Below are 17,724 nucleotides of genomic sequence, written 5' to 3' on the forward strand. Positions count from 1 at the left end.
ATGTATTCTTGTAGGGAAAACCTTTCACAGTAGTGACAGATCATCAAGCACTGTTGATGATATTTGGCAATCCTAAAGCCGAAATGCCTCCCTAAATTGAACATCGTGGTTTCAGGTTACAAGAATGCACCTATGCAATTTCTCTTCGTCCTGGGAAAGATCACATACTCTGATTATTTTTCAGGAGGGCCATTAAAAGGCCCTGGTACCCCATCTAAGACAGTGGAGGCCTACATCAATTATAATAGAAAAATGAAGCACTAAACCTGCAATGTCTTTTGAACAAATTGTATTGAGACAAGATAGTTTCATCTTAAGGTTAAAATACATTATTGCTCATTAATTGTGGACCCAGCACTCTAGTCCGTTCCCTAATGACACTGAGTATTTGAAGTTTAAAAACATAAAATATGAACCTTCAGTGGCTTAAAAAGGCCTCATTCTGCGAAGTACAACATTTTTTATTCCTGAGAGTCTTCGACAACAAAAAATCAATGTCGTCCATGAGGGACTTCGAGGAATAGTTGCCACCATGAGAGCTCTCTGTGAAAAAGAGTCGAGAGAGAATAAAAGACTTGTCATGTATGGAACTGTCTTTCATCTCAAGTCATTCAGCACCCTCTGAACATGTCAGAATTGCTGCATCATGCTCTGGATAAAATTTTTGGTCTTCTTGAGAATTTACATCATATTCTAGTCATTGTTGATGAATACTCCCATTTCCATTGGTGGAAGATCTTTCATCCACTACACATGAAAAGATTATTCAAAAACTAGATGGCATCTTTGCAACATGTTGTGTACTTTTGTAAGAGGAGATCAAGTGCTTGTCAAACAACACAGAAAAAGAAAAACTGATGCTCCTTTTGAGCCTGAACCCTTTACTTTCACTAACATCAAAGGATCACATGATGACTGCCCTACATCATGGGAAGTTCCTTCAGAGAGATTCCTCTCATTTTCAACATGTGGCCCATCATTCACCAAACATCGATGTCAATGTAGAGACTGGGTCCACCTCATATGTGCAGATCACTGACACTTTGACTGCCAGTTCTTGGTTTCCAGTGACGCGAACAGGACATGTGATTCAGGCGCCATGATGCTTAATTGAAGAGTTATAATTACTTGCATATCTATGTATTTATTCATGTATTTATTTGTATATGTATTTATTCATTTATCTCTTTTGAAAAGTTGTAACTCTTTATTTAACAAAGTAAGAGTTGTACTGTATTGTAATAAAAGAACGCTGGAACTCTTGGTTCCCACTGTACACTGGAGGCCTATAAAGTAAGCACTGGAGGGATGAGTTGAAGGCATGCTTATAATGTTGAGTTCTGACAAACACACAGTGGAATAAAGACATGTACAACTACTGTCCTTGTTTGGCGTGGTTATTGGCGAGTACGTGGTCTGGCAGGTCACTTCACCATGTATGCTGCTTTCTGCACCACACATAGAAAGATGAAAATGCCTTAGGGGATTGTTTTTGTGCAGAAGGTGTCCCTTCCTACACAAATAGTGCTGGAAGGAGTCCCTTCCAGCACAGAAACAATGCTGCTAACAAGCGCAGGCACCCTTGCACTATGGTACAAAGGTGCCTGCATTGGCGCTAGTCATCACATTGTGCACCATTACTGGTAAAAGGCAGGAATGTGCAGTATTATGTTAAATATGGCTCATTCTTGTGTATGTAGCCAATCTAGGCCTAGGTAGCTAAACAATGTTTTACCTACATTTGTCCTACCTTGTTCTGCATAACGGTTTTAGGAGTGACCTTTTACCCAGTTATGTGCTGAATAAATATCGATCAGTTTCCTTGAAACTAGCCTCATTTATTATGCTTGAGGATCCTTAGAAAAGTCCCTGCACATGACGCACATAACAGGATTAACATACTCTGTATACAAGTCATGGTCATCTTCTTCCTAGGGCAAAATAACTACTTTGCCTAACTGCAGGTATTGATTTAAGCTCATTTACATAATCGTACTCACAAGATATCGATTGCGTATGGAACCCCGAGGCTATCTTTATGGTATAAAATAACCATACCACCACTAGATAGGCAGGGGAGAAGCTTCCACACTGACACTAGATGCTGAGGTCCCAGCCTGCAGAGGCTACAACACGCATCGGTCTGACATCCCTTGCGGGGTGTCCAACTCAAGACCAAGACAAGGTCCTTCGTTCTCTTCCATCAGGTAATGGGTTAGCTCTTTCCTAGGGATTCTTGGATTTACACCCACATACATGCTTAAAACTTAGTACTTATGTACTTAGGTACACTTAGATAGGGTTTGCATTGTAGGAGTTTACTTGATTACTGTCATGTATCTATCTGTCTGCACATATTCACTGTTTTACACCATGGCAGAATTCTACCTTTATTTACTCTGTTGGTGTTGGTACTCTTATACATCTGTTTCTGTCTAATAATTGTTGCAGCAAACATTTGTTATACTAGAATGATGCTGGTTCAATAAATGCTTATTGAAAACGTCCCCATCGTTTATTTCCGATATCGTTCTGAGACTAAGTGAGAACGATTGACAGAGCGAAAAGTACTGCACTGTTTCCAATATCCCTGAGGGATCAAGCATTGTCATGTTCGATAGTTGCCCGAAACTATTCGCTCCTTGGTAAGGTTAGGGGGCTGGCACTGCCAGCTAGCTGGTCTAAAGGCTAACATACCCTTTGGGGGGGGGTTGGGGGGAGGGGGTCTGGAATCAGTCTGGACACCAATCCCTTAGTTTATGTTGTTTAAACGTGCAGGTCCAATGTATTTTAGGAGCCACACAACACTGGCCTTCCCTATCATGCAACACAGTGCCACAAGGCGGTGTGCTGCACTGGGTGATATCTTTTTATATATATGTCCCTTAGTTTGAAGAAACTTCGCCCTGCAGGAAACTTTTTTTGCAGTACCAAAAAAACTTGTGAGGAACTTAAAGAACATAATTCAACTGTCACCTGCACCCAGTTACTCTCCAAAACAAATATGTATAATGTGTTCAATACCTGTACACACCTATGGTGCATTTAGAGCACACACATTTTGTAAACACTTATTAGCTGGGCACAGGCTGTATAAATTTAGGTAAAATGTAATATGGTAGTTACCTGCCACTATGTAAACTATAAAAAAAAAACTTACACACTCACTGGATAATGTTAGTAGTGATGTCATCAATGATGTCCTCAATTATACCATTTGAGATGTCATCAGTGACATCATAAATGATGTCATAGAACATATCCTGAGTGATGTCATATGTGAGGTCATGAACAGTGCATGGCGGGCACAGGTTACAGTTAGTTCTGCTATCACTGGTGAAATTCTGTTGTGGTATTAGTTCAAAACATTCATTTTGGGAGGAGGAGCTTAGCGGGCATCCAAGATGATCGCGTGAGCGCAGAGCTCCCCGGACCCTCGCCGCTCCTCGCAATTTATCCTGAGGGTATCCTGATTTCTTGGACAGCTCTTCGAAGATGAACCTCAGCTGAGTCAGTAACTCTTCTCAGAATCGAAATCGGACATCGGTGGCCGAAGTTATGGTGCTTTGAACCTTTTTGGCCCACCTGGAGGCTGTGCCGGGGTCTTGGCTACTTGCGGATCCGGGACGGAGTTGAACAACAACGACAGTGGGATCTCCTTGGTGGTCGCATCTCTACTTTCGGTTTCGTTCCCGGATCTCTGCATGGTCTGATTGAGAGACCTTTTCGCCCAGTCGGGGACCAGCCCGGCCTCTACTTAGTGTCTGCACTGTTTCCACATTTCATCCCTCATTTGAACTACATCGTGCCTTTTCGTGGCCCCACGAGCCTGCTCTCCTGGTCCTGTTGGTGCTCTGACAGTCGGCGGCCATTTTTACCAGGTCGTGTGGACCCCTGCGGGGAACAGTTTCCAGTATGGCGGGCAGTGGAGATACCGAGAAGCGGAAGACAAAAACGTCTCTTCATGGTGGACCGGTCCAGACCAGCGTTATGGATCGATACACCCAAGCCAAAGGCTCCCCCGGGCCTTCCAGCCGAACCCCGGAGTACGCCCGAGAAGACCCCTCCGCTCCTGCTGAGTTGTCCCTGCAGGACATTATGGGCACCATTGCCGGCATGAAGGAAACCATTGGCCAGCAATACGAAGCTCTGGCTAGTAAAATTGATACGGTCGCTGTGGATGTCACCCTGATCCGGGCCGACCTGTCCAAAACGAATGAAAAGGTTAAGTCACTTGATTTGAAGACCTCCAGCCTCACGGCTGATGTGGCGGAACTCCAAACGGAACTTGGGACCCTAAAATCGGTGAATGACCAAATGTCCCATCGGCTGGAGGACTATGAAAACAGGGCAAGACGCAACAACATCCGCGTCATTGGGGTCCCGAAAAACCCCGAGACTCACTCTGTGGATCTCCTGGTCGAGGATCTGATCCTCACCCATCTTGTCCCCACTGGCCTGAGTAAACTCTTCGCGGTAGAGCGTGCACACAGAGTTCCGGGCGGAGAACCCAAGCCGGGCGCCCCTCCGAGGCCTATTATTGCGAGACTTTTTCACTTTAGAGACCGTGATGCGATTTTGCAGGCATCGAGAGTGCATGGCCCGGTGAAATTTGAAAACTCCTCGATTCACTTTTTCCCGGACTTTACACAACTTGTCCAAAGACAACGGATGGGCTTTCTGGGAGTGAAGCGAGGTCTTCGGGACCTGGACCTCAAGTACGTTGTGCTTTTTCCTACCAGGCTTCGCGTGGAATATCAGGAAAGGACTTATTTTTTTGATCGACCAGACAGTGTGAGCGACTGGTTGGATTCCCTGCCGGGCCGAGGCGATCGTACGGAGCACCCTGGCAGTGCCGAGGGTGGTGAGCCTACACATAAGTGACTCTTCGGGCCCTGATCTCTGAACATTGGACCTTGCTCAGCTGGGTACTATCTTTCTGTTTATGTTGCCTCGTAGTAGTCCACATCTGGGTGGTGGGTGGGAACAGGCCTCTTTCCTCCTCCGGGGTCTTTCTGTAGAATGGGGTTGTTAGGGTGACAGGCACACTGCATTTTGGGGGGGGGGGGGGGTTTAGTCCATTGCAGGGGTGCAGGGAGGGGGGAGTTGAAACGGATTCCAGTTGGGGGGTGGGGGGGTGTTTGTGTTTGTGTTTTTCTTGCTCAAGGCAGTGTATTGGTTCTTTCTCTGATCCTGAAGTCCTGCTCTTCATGGGGAACCCCATGCAACATGTTTGGGAATGCGGGGTAGTGGGCTGAAAATTATTTCTTGGAATGTCAATGGTTTGGGTGATCGTATAAAACGGGGTGTTGTTCTGCAATATTTACGACGTGTGTCCCCTGATGCGGTACTCCTGCAGGAGACGCACCTAGTTGGCAATGTGTGTCACGCGATGAATAGATGGGGTTATAGATTGGTTGCACATTCCGGATTCACCACTGGTTCTAGGGGCGTGGGTATTCTTATCCGGTCTTCCCTCCCTCTTGAGATCGATAATGTTACTCTTGACGACAGGGGGCGCTACGTCGCCCTCACTGGTAGGTGGGAGGGTAAGACTCTTTCTCTGGTTTCGGTTTATGTACCCCCAGGCCTCCAGGCCTCTACTTTTTCTGACTTGGGTCGGTTGCTGCTGGGGCTCCCTGATGGTTTTCTCCTTGTGGGCGGGGACTTCAATTCGGTACTTTCCGGTGACATGGATCGTCACCCCCCCAGGGACCTTTCCACATCTCAATCGTGGTTAGGTGGGTTTCTGGACACCTTTGGTCTGGTGGACGCCTGGAGGCTAATGCATCCGACGCTACGTCACTATACCTTTCACTCTGGTGCTCACGGGAGTCTCTCTAGGCTAGACTACTTTTTAATGCCCGCTGTCCAGTCCTCATACATCGGGGAAATCAGCCACTTGGCCAGGGGTATCTCAGATCACTCTCCCGTTTTGCTTCTTTTTGATGTGGGTTTACATACTGCGGGACGGGTCGCCCCCATTAACCACTGGCACCTGTGCAACCCTAAGACTCGCGCCAGCCTCACAAAGTCACTTGATCATTACTTCTTGGAGAACGAGGGGTCTGTCTCGTCCTCGGTGTCCTTATGGGAAGCCTTTAAAGCTATTATTCGCGGGCACGCCCTATCGTTAATAGAAGAGACCAAGAAAGTGAGGGAAGGGGAGGTCGAGAGTCTGGAGGCTGTAATATTGGGCCTAGAAGACGACCTGGACACGGGTGTCACCCAGGATAAACTCCACGCCCTTAGCTTGAAACAGTTTGATTACAAATCCCTTGTGGCAGAGGCTGCCAAATCGATGTACAGAGAACAACAAGGTAGAGTGTACGACGTTGGCGACAAGGCAGGTAAGCTGATTGCCTGGCTGGATAAGAAGGAGAGAGCGAATCGTGTGGTCCCTATGATTCAGAATTCTGATAGTGTGGAGGTGACTGACCCTGGTGAGATTGTGGAATGTTTTGCTGACTATTTTCGTGTGGTCTACTTCCCGGTGTCCGACAGAGACGAGGATGACTCTCGTTTTCTGTTGAGGGATATTACGCTACCTTGCCTGTCCGAAGAAGATCGGGAGAGTATGGAGGCATCATTGTCGGTCGATGAGATAGCGACTGCCATTCGTTCCCTACGTTCCGGCAAAGCCATGGGGCCAAATGGCCTGCCCATTGAATTATATAAACTTCGCCCGGACGAGGTCGCACCGTACCTCCGTGACATGTTCACGGAATCGCGTGACCTTGGCTACCTCCCCGTTGATCAGCGCCTGGCCACTATAGTGGTAATTCCCAAAGAGGGTAAACCTCGTGACCGTTGTGCCTCATACAGGCCTATCTCTCTACTAAACGCTGAGCCCAAAATTCTCGCGAAGGTTCTTGCCAACCGCCTCCTCACTGTTATTTGTGACCTGATCCATCCGGATCAATCCGGCTTTATCCCGAACCGGAACACTGCTCTAAATCTGCGTCGCCTTCATGGCGTTCTCGCGAGGGCGGAGTTTCTGTCTGAACCGGCCATTTTGGCTTCCTTAGACGCCACGATGGCCTTTGATACGATAGAGTGGCCGTATCTCTGGGCCACTCTTGAAAAGTTTGGCTTCGGCGCGGGATTTATTAGTTGGGTGAGGCTACTGTTTGCGGACCCACTGGCTCGGGTGGTCGTTAACGGTAGAGTCTCCCAGTCCTTTGCTCTTGGGAGGGGTACTAGACAGGGGTGTCCACTGTCCCCCCTGCTCTTTGCCCTTGCCCTGGACCACTCGTGGCCTGGCTCCGATGGGAACGCTCGATAAAGGGCATTCGTTGGACTCCTGACTTTGAAGACCGGGTGTCGGTGTATGCAGACGACATTCTTTTGTATCTTACCTCCCCCGTAAGTCCCTCAACGTCCTCTTTGACGTCCTAACTTCCTTTGGCAAGAACTCCGGGTTGATTATCAACTGGTCTAAGTCCTGCGTATATGTTATCTCTGGTGGTCTCCCTCCTCTACCAACCAGATTCCCCATTCAGGTTTCCCACTCTGGCTTTAAATATCTAGGGGTTTATATATCGTTGGACTCGGTTGCCCGTTACGAGCGTAATCTCCTTCCTCCTTTGCGGCGCTTGCAGCTCGACGTGGATCGTTGGCGCAGATTGCCGCTGTCCCCACTTGGTCGAGCGGCGCTGTTTAAAATGATGTCCCTACCCCGATTCCTCTATGCACTCCAGAACTCATTTGATATCATTCCTGTGCGCTACTTTCGAGAGGTTGAGGGACTCCAGAGGAGACTTGTTTGGGACGGCCGAGCGCGCTTCGCTCTCTCGAAACTGACCCTCCCCTGGTACGATGGGGGTATCGCTCTCCCGGACATCAGGAGGTACTATTGGGCTTCCCAGTTGTCTGCCATTAACCATGCCACATACTCTCCTGGGCCAAATCCAGCGCACGCTATGGATAAATACTTGTTGCCCGGTGGCGACTTTAATAGAGCACTCTACTCTCGGACAGCGGGGAGGAACCTTACGGGACCCACTAAAATTGCAGTGCGTGTGTGGAGGGATGCAAATGTGGCTACGGGATGGAATGATCGACTGACGCAACGATTGGGGTGCCTCTGGACGACGAAAGGTTTTGAGAACTGGGATACGATTGGACTTAGTAGAGTGGGTGATCTTTGGGTGAAGGGTGCGGTGAAAACATTTGCGGAGCTTCGGAGTGAATATGACTTGAGTGAGCGGGAGTTCTTCAGATATGCACAGGTGCGTCATGCTTTACTGTCAGTCTTCACGGCCGGTACTGTGGTCCCTGAATCCTCCCCACTTGAGGATTGTATACTTGATTGTCATCTGCCCGATAGTACGATTTCTTTGATCTATAAAAAGTTGATCAACAATCGGGCAGATCTCCTCGTGCGCCTCAGGGAGACCTGGGCTGGAGACGGACTGGAATTGGACGACGAAGACTGGCAGTCTGCTCTGTCCTCCCCTAAAGAGGTTGCCATTCCGGCCCGTCTCCGCCTGGTCCAGCTTAAAATTCTTCACCGCGTGTATGTAACTGGTCCTCGTTTGGTTGCCATGGGTTTTTCGTCGGATGGGTTGTGTAGGCGAGGCTGCGGAATGAGTGCCACCTTTCTTCACATCCTTTGGTAGTGCCGTGAGGTTGCTACATATTGGCGCCGTGTGCATGTTGTGATGGAGTGCGTCACTGGGGTCGCTCTGTTGCCTGAGGCTCGAAGATGTTTGTTGAATGTGTGGGAGCCGAATGATTACAACGTTGCTCAGACCTGGTGGGCGGCTCTTGGGAACATGATTGCTAAAAGGGACATCGCACAGCTCCGGGGTTCCCAACGGCTTCCCACTGTGTCGAAGTGGAAGGAGAACATGGACTGGTGCATGTTCAGGTAGAAAACGGTATATTTGGCTAGGGGCAAGCCTGGGGCGTGGACGAAAATTTGGAGCCAATGGAATGCATACCGAGGAGACATCTGCACTCCCCCCTTCGTAGATACCCCAGACGCTTCTCTGTCCCCCTGACCTTTGAGGTTCCTCAATATCGTATTCCTCGTTTGAATGTCCTGACTTCCCCACTGCCTCCCCCCGCCCCATTGATTATCCAACGTCCTTCTGACTCCCTATCCGTTATGGTAGGTCCCCAGTATCTGAGCTCGCCTTCGCTTATCATGCTTTGCGCCTTGAGTTGTTAGTTTCTTTGTTTATCTTTGTTCCTTTTATAAAAATAAAAATCGCACATCCTGCATGCATCCTGTGTTGCCGAATGTGTATCCTGTACTATTGCTGGACCTACCTCGGGTCTGCCGCTGTTATACTGACTCCCTATTTATTTTACGATGATTAGCGGCCGGCCTCCGGGTTGTAGGCCCATGTTTGTAATTTTTCTGATTTGCACAATAAAGTTTTTCCCCCAAAAAAAACAACAAAAAAAAACATTAATTTTGTCACTGACAAAGTCACCTAATTCTATCCTTACTTTAACCTTTGTTTTTTCAAGTGAATTTCTAAGGTTTAACAAAAAAATAGATCCTTTTCACACCTAACTATAAAGTTACTTAAAATGTTGTCTTTTTCTGTGAATTTCTAGTTTTTTTTAACGTGAAGTAATATTTAATAATGATCCATGAACCCAACTCCACAAGCAGCCAACGGCACACTGGACCCCCCCTTTTATTTTTTCAAATGCGATTAAGAAAAATATTTTAATGGGAGGGGGCACATGGCTCTTCTCCCAGAGCCTCATTAGGCCATGGGGACACCTCATTCCCTAGGGCAATTGTTTTTATTAAAGGGGAGGAGGGCCATGTCCTTGAGCCTTGCTAGGCCCTGGGAACTCTGTCCGCAGGACCACTCCTTTAAATAAACGGGAAGAGGTGCACGTGGCCACCCTCCTCAGGTTGATTTCAGCCTTGGGGACCACATACCCCGGGACTTGGTTGTTGTATCGGGGAAGGGGGCACGCAGTCCTGCTCCCCGGGTAAATTTCAGCCTCCACAACCCCATCCCCTGGCACTCTGTATTATTATCGGGGGAGTGGGGCACGCCATCCCTTGCCTGGGCAGATTTTGGCCTCGGGGACGCCATCTCCCGAGGCCTGCAATGCTTTTCAGGGGGAGGGGTTCCCCGGGTTTTTTTCGGTCCCTGGTCCACATTCTCTGAGGCCAAACATGATTATAAGCGGGAGGAAGCACGTGACCCTCCTCCCCCGACTGATTTTGGCAAAAGGGGACCCTATGTCCCGGGGCCCAACGCTATCAGTGAGAGGGGGCATGCAACGCCCCTCCCAGGGCCAATGTTGGCCCTGGGTTCTCGCCCTTTAAGGGTGGGTGCCCTGGGTAGTCAACAGGGCACCCACCTTTAAAGGGTGACAACATTTGTTGAGGGCTGCAAGGGAAGCTCCAAGACCCTTGCAGCCCCATCCATCTTCTTGTATACAGTGGGAGCTTGCATTGCCCCAACTCATAGGGAGCAGCTACTAATGCTCATCACTGTCGGCAGGGAAACAGATCAACAGTCTGCTCCCAGCCGGCGTAGCATTTTTGAAGCTATCACCTGTTGAGGGCAGATTTGGTGTCTGCTCCCACTTGGCTGGAGTTCTGAAGATGGTCCCACCAAATGAGATCAAACACCGGTTTCCCTGCCCATGCTGCTGTGGTTAGGGAAACTGCTATGTTCTGGGAGTGGGCTCCCTGGGATATAGCATCTGAGCTGGCCAGACGGATTTGGTCCTGGTGTCCATTAATGGCTCAAAGAGGGGGGGGGGCATTATTTAAATGAATGGCCCTGGGGGATGGTGTTCCCAGGGCCAGGCAAGGCTCGTGGAGGATGGCCATTCAGCCCCCTTCCCTTTATTTTTAGTAATGGCCCTGGGGGATGTGGTCTACGGGGGCCTAACAAGCCTTGGGGAGGCAGACATGTGGCCCCTTACAATTTCATTAGAAATAAATGGCCCTGGCAGTTGGGGTCCCTGGGGAGTGGCCCCTCATGGCCCCCTTGCCTTTAATTTTAGTGGAGGCCCTGGGATATGGAGTTTCCAGAGACTAACAAGGGTCAGGGGGCCACGCAGCGCTCCAACAACATCTTAATGATTTTTGGGGCCAGGCACCAAACGTATTTTGGGGGCCTCTGTTCGGAACAGCTTTGAATTTAGGATCCATTTTTATCTCTTTTATACCCTCTTTGGTCAGATAACTGACAGTGCGAGGCACACAAGTCCAAATTCTTAAGTTGTTACATCTAATATTCGGGGATAGTGATGTGTGCTTTCAAAATGCCAACACAACAGCTCACTAATATTACTGCAAATAAGCTCTTTAGCCCCATCCCTTTTCTCGTATGTGATGTCCTGCTCTGGTCTAAAAGAAACATTTCATGGATTTTGCATGTAACATAAACACAACATTTCTCAGCAAAGAGACTCTGACTCATCACTCCCATTAAAAGTAAATTAAAGGTAATCAATATCTAAAACAATCTGATGAAGAATTATTCAAGATTATCAAGGTAAGACTTTATCAGGGGCCCCCTGAACGTCTGGAGTTATGAGAAAAACCCACTTTGCCCATGCCTTAAACCTTAAAACATCTTGGTTGCTCCCCTCCCTTTCATAAAATAAGGCCCGGGGGATGAGGCCCCCAGGGCCTAATAAGGTTCAGAAGGTAGCCAAGCAGCCCGCTCCCCTTTAAAAAGCATAAGGCCCTTGGGTCCTCATGGCCTAATGGTTTAATTAGGCTCTGGGAGGGGGCCGCATGCCCACCCTCCCCTTTAAAAAAACATAGGGCCCTGGTCCAACCCTCAGGTTGGCTACGTATGGTAATAAAATATTACGTTATGTTAAAAAAAAACTTGACACTGGTAAACACAACGGTTAAAGTAACATTGTAGCTAGGTAAATTTGTCAGTGACAACATTAATGTTTTGAACTAAAAAAACACACAGAAATTCACCAGTTATATTTAACAGAGCTAAGTATAACTTGTGTCCTGTTATGCACTGCTTATGACCTCACCTAGCACAAAACTTATGACATGTTCTATGACATAATTTATGACATAACTGATTATATCTCAAATGTCATCATTGATGACCTCATTGATGACATCAAGCTTCTTTTGTTCACCTTGTTCTATAAACGGTATATATTTAAAGCTCTGAAAGGAAGAACAAAGTAGCTAAGAAGAATATGAGGCATCATTAATGCCATCACAGACACACCTCCCTTAGGTATAGAAGGCATGTGTTATTTTCCACAATTAACATATACCGTACACTTCACAGATAGCATAGTTCACATTAACAATCAACCGCACATTTGGGAAACTCTCATTGAATACAGTGTAAAATCTGTATTTAACTGTCTACAACTGTACAACTGTTCAGAGAAAGCCATAGTCCTAAAAATACTGAATGTCTGTTCCAAGCCCAGTGCCCTACTATGGGTGACTTTTATCTGTATCAAACCCCTGACTAAACCTACATTGTGAAATGAAATTGATATAAGTAGAGAAGTGGTTACTGTAAACAGTATTCACTCTATGGAGAGAGTTTACCCTGTACCACCCTGTTTGTGGACAGGGAAACTTTCAAGAGAAATACACTACAGAGTATTAAAACGTATCTACTAAGTACAGTGTACATTTTATGAAACACTTGGCAAAAAAGACACTATTCGCATAAAATAAGCAAAGTCTGAAGGTGCTAAAGATTATACTACCTGCAGCCTTTATACTGAGGTGAACACTTAAAAGATAGCATACCTTCTGAAGCAAAACAAGCACATGCACATAGCTTAATACCTGGTGCACACAGTCTTCTATATTCCATAGAAATTGTCATGTTGAGACTATTCGGTCTAATAATTTAAGGCTGCTTGCAATACTCAGTTTGTTGTATGTAGAATCTTTGCTCTGTTGCAAATCTTTTTGGCAGAGCCTAAAAACCTGGGGGCATATTATCAAGCGGAAGCGATAATTATCGCTGGCCGCTCTTAACGACAACTTATTTATCGCAGGCTATTGTTGGCAATTATTGCCATGCTATCACTGTATTGCCAACACATAGCGCAATGGCGATAATTTTCCAGCGATATCAGTGTTTTCGATGGAACAGCGCTGTTTTTCCAGCGATGTTCCATGGAAAACGGCGATAACCTTGCTGATACGACCCTGTGGTGGTCGTATCCGCAAAATCCACCCCCATTGTTAGGTATAGGTAAATCAGCATTTTAGCAGACATTTGTTTTTGGCCTCAAACTAACGTCTGCTAAAATGCGTGGGCCATCTTGTAAATATCGCAATGTACTTATAGTGATATTTTACAAGGTAGTCCGTCAGGGGTACGCCAAGTGACGCCCACTTTGCACCTCATTAGAGATACAAAGCGAGGCATCGGGTACGAACACGCGCTAATGCATGTTTGCACCACCTTGTAAATAGGGCGATGGAAATATTGCCGCTTTAGCGGCAAAAAGTGCTGCTAAAGCGGCGATACTGCCCTTGTTAATATGTCCCCTGGTTGGAACATGCTGGACATAAGTTTTCAGCTGTCACCTGCACATAGGGTTACTCTTGGTCAATACCTCTACACACCTATGATGCATTAGGAGCTTATGCGTTTTGTAATCAATTACACCATCAGCTGGAAAAAGGCTATACAAATTTAGGTTGAAAAGTAATATGGTAGCTATCCATCACTATGTAAATATCTAATTGGATGAACTCATCTGTGACATCATCAGTGATGTCATCTGAAATGCCATCAGTGAAGTGAGAAATCATGTCCCAGAACATGAGGTCATGAGGTCATAAAAAGTGCATTGGGGGAGGGCGGGGGGTGGTAGCATTAGCTTGCGCTGCTAACTATAACTGGTGAATTTCGGTGTTTTTTTTTAGTTCAAAACATTAATGATGCCCAAATGCATGTTATTTAAAGCAATTAATTAATTTGTAATCGCTCTTTTATTACTACAGTGCAAAGGTCAAATTTGTGATGTCTTCCAAAGTTCAGCAAAATTGAAACTAGACAAACACTGCTTTCTTTATGTTTATTGCAAGTAACAATTACTTTAACTTGGGAAACAACTCTCCTAATAATCACAAGTATGCCTTAATGTTATTTTACCTTACCTCACACATGCAACCCCTTGAATCCTGGTATTATTAAAATAACATTTGCTATAACAAATATACATGGACAAATACCATGGATAAAATCATTTATGCAGTTTCAGTGAAAGCACAGTAATGGTTGCGAATGAAAACTCAGAAACCAGTGAAATTTGAAAGTATTGGTTAGCTCCACAACCCACAGCGCATAACTCGATTAACAGCCATGCAAGTCATAACTAATGGACCTCCATGTTTTGCTCTTTGTAGACTTTTTTACATACCAATGGCTAAACGTTTCTCATATTGGCGGGGGAAGTGAGATATGGTGGACATTGTACATTGCAAACTATAACTGGTGAGTTTCAGGGCTTTTTCAGTTTTGTGGCTGATGAACCATAACAATCCTTTAACTGTGTTTTTTCAGTGAATTTCTTGTTTTTTTATTTTTTTCAGCATTCATCTACCATGTAGATTCACCCAAGAGAAGCTGTGGTTGGGTACAAGGCATGATCTTTGGGCAGGCTGCTTTTCTAACCACTATGCATGGCCAACCGCTGCTGCACATATTGCGGCAGGGGTTGGCCACAGGACCTGGACTTTGGCCAAGCCCCCACCCAACCACCAAGAGTGGACAACCTTGCTGCACATGGTCTTTACTCAGGCCCTTAGTCCAAACCTTCATTAATTAAGAACAATTGTTACTTACCTGTAAACAGGTGGTTCTCCAATATTGGTGTCTTTCATAGATTCACATGCTTGAATATTCCCCGTCGTCGAAGTGGGAGTCCCACGGTAAATAAAATAGCAATAAATAATAATAACATATGTATGTAAAATTATAACACATAAAATACACACTAGAAAAGGTAGTAAATACCCAGACCTAATTCCTACATAGGAATACATGGTATAGAGAAAAAACACTTGTAACATATTCCTGTCATTATGTTAGTCCAAACTACAGCCAATCAGGCGCCAGCACCCCTCCCGAACCTTCTCTCAGAGCTCAGTCAATCAGATTTTCGTAGCACAAAAGTGACAGAAGAGTCTAAGAGGAGAAGAGAGCCTCTGAGAGGAGGTGGGTGGGTCGCATGGGAATCTATATAAGACACCAATACTGGAGAACCACCTGTTTACAGGTAAGTAACAATTGTTCTTCTTCAGTATTAGGGTGTCTTTCATAGATTCACATGCTTGAATAGAATAGTGAGCATTAGTAGCCGCTAAGGCTTGAATAGCCATGCAAAAGCATGGAAGAAAACTCAATGAGACAATAATATAGTCATACAAGTAATAACAGTAATCATATAAAACCATAATGGAGGAGGGAAGACAGAGGCTCACCTTAGTTTAAAAGATTGCGAAGCACTGCCTCTCCCACTGCTGTATCTGCTTCGTTGATGGCATCCAGGCAGTAGTGTTTCGTGAACCTGTGCCTGCTGGACCACGTGGCTGCTCTGCAGATCTGAGGAAGTGGCACACCGGCAAACAGGGCAGTAGAGGATGACATCGCCCTGGTGGAATGAGCCCTTACTGAAGACTGAAGAGGCTTGCCGGCTTTCTGATGGCAGAAAGTGATGGCTGAAGAAATCCAACATGCAATAGTTGGCTTGGTAACAGAACGCACTTTGCGCATGCGTCCATAGGCAATGAACAGTTAATCGGACCTGCGGAAGGGGGCCGTCCTGTTGATGTAAAATTTAAGGCATCTTTTAATGTCCAAGGAATGTAAGCATTGCTCTACCGGAGATTGAGGATTGGCAAATAAGTTTTTCAAGAAAACAGGTTCATTAATATGGAAATCCGTGGGCACCTTAGGCAAAAATGTTGGATTGGTGCGAAGCACTACACAGTCCGATTTAAATTGGAGAAAAGGAGGCTTAATGGTGAAGGCGTGAATATCACTCTCGCGACGTGATGAGGTCAGAGCAAGGAGAAGGGCTACCTTCAAGGTTCGAAATTTTAAGTCTGCCTTGTGGATAGGCTTGAATGGTGCCTTCATTAATTGAGCTAATACGATATTGAGGTGTCAGGTAGGAGGAGGACGCCGAATAGGTGGGAACTTCCGGAACAGTCCTTTGAAAAATTGGCGGATGACACTGGAAGAACAGGGCGAGGAGGAGCCATTCTGACGGAAACCAGAAATTGCCGCCAAGAAAACTCTCAAAATGGAATGGGAAAGCCCTGATTGAGCCAGTTGCAAAAAGAACGGGAGCAGCTGAGCCAGAGTGGAATGTATAGGATGAATATTAGCAGCTGCGCACCAATGACAGAATCTCTTCCACTTGAGCTTGTAGGTTTTAACTGTAGACGGAGCTATATTCAAATGGGAAAATTCAAGGTGCTCAGGTTCCAGGTCGATAATTTCAGAGAGGAGGGGTCCGGATGGCAAATATGACCCTTGTCCATCGTGAGGAGATCTGCTCGAGGATGAAGGAGGATGGGCTCGCACTGGGATAGAAGAAGCAGCTCTGAGAACCACGCCTGTCGGGGCCATCTGGGGGCGATCAGGAGAATGTGGCAAGGCTGTCTCCACATCTTCCATAACACGCGAGGCACCAGCGGAATCGGAGGAAAAGCGTAGCCGAATAGAGCGCACCAGTTCATCAAAAGGTCATTCCCGCACGACCCATGGTGGGGATGACAACTTGCGTAAGATGGGCATTTCCGGTTCTCCGGGGTTGCAAAGAGATACAATGACAGATGACCCCACCGTCAAAAGACTAACTCAAGAGTTGGTTGATGTAACTCCCTCTCGTGGGTCGATGACTTGGATCTGCTTAAGGAATCCGCTAGGATGTTGGAGATGCCTGGTAGATGAACTGCGGTCAGGGTAACCTGGTGCCGGAGTGCCCAATCCCAGATCGACTGAGCCACCGAGACAAGAGTGGAGATTTGGTTCCGCCCTGCTTGTTGACATAGTGCATACTGGTTGCATTGTCCGTTTGAATAAGCACCGATTCCCCCTGGATCAGAGGATGGAACGACTTGAGTGCCAGAAAGATGGCCATCAACTCCAGCCTGTTGATGTGCCAAGAGCGTTGAAGCAGAGTCCACTTGCCTTTTATAGACAGCCCTTGAAGGTGTGCACCCAATCCTTCTAAGGAGGCGTCAGTTGTCAAAGTGAGTTCTGGAGTGGTGGAAAGGAAAGAAGTCCCTGCTGCAAGGTTGGATGGTCTGCGCCCACCACTTGAGACCCGCCCTCATGCAAGCGGTTCTACTGACGATGAAGGAACCAGTGACCTGACGCCACTGTCCATCCAATTCCTCTTGAATGGGGCGAGTCTGTAGCTTGCAGTTTGGGATCAGCGAAATGCATGATGATGCCATCCCCAGAAATGACTTTAAGATCTGGACTGAAACTGACTGTTTTGCATGAATAAGAGACACCAAGCGGAGAATCTTCAGTTGACACTCTTGAGACACGAATGCCTTGGCCAGTATTGTGTCCAAAGTGGCTCCTAGAAAATTTCTGCAGGGAGCTTGGTCTACCTGGGACTTTTCTGCATTGATGGAAAGGCAAAGGGAGCGAAACATGTCCTGACAAAGTAAAGTGTCCTGAAGTCGCTGGGTGCGAGACTGCGATTTGAGGAGGCAGTCGTCCAGGTATGGAAAAATGTGAATGCCCTGGAGAC

General features: G+C 46.6%; 1 protein-coding gene across 3 annotated transcripts in view; it reads right to left on the minus strand.

Moving 5' to 3' along the window:
* The window catches only part of LOC147748145 (complement C3-like), a 1,551,795-nt gene that overhangs the window by 546,326 nt on the left and 987,745 nt on the right, over positions 1–17,724 (minus strand). The gene's annotated exons all lie outside the window — the stretch shown is intronic.

Source organism: Lissotriton vulgaris, chromosome 1_1, assembly GCF_964263255.1.
Source record: "Lissotriton vulgaris chromosome 1_1, aLisVul1.2, whole genome shotgun sequence".
Taxonomy (NCBI): domain Eukaryota; kingdom Metazoa; phylum Chordata; class Amphibia; order Caudata; family Salamandridae; genus Lissotriton; species Lissotriton vulgaris.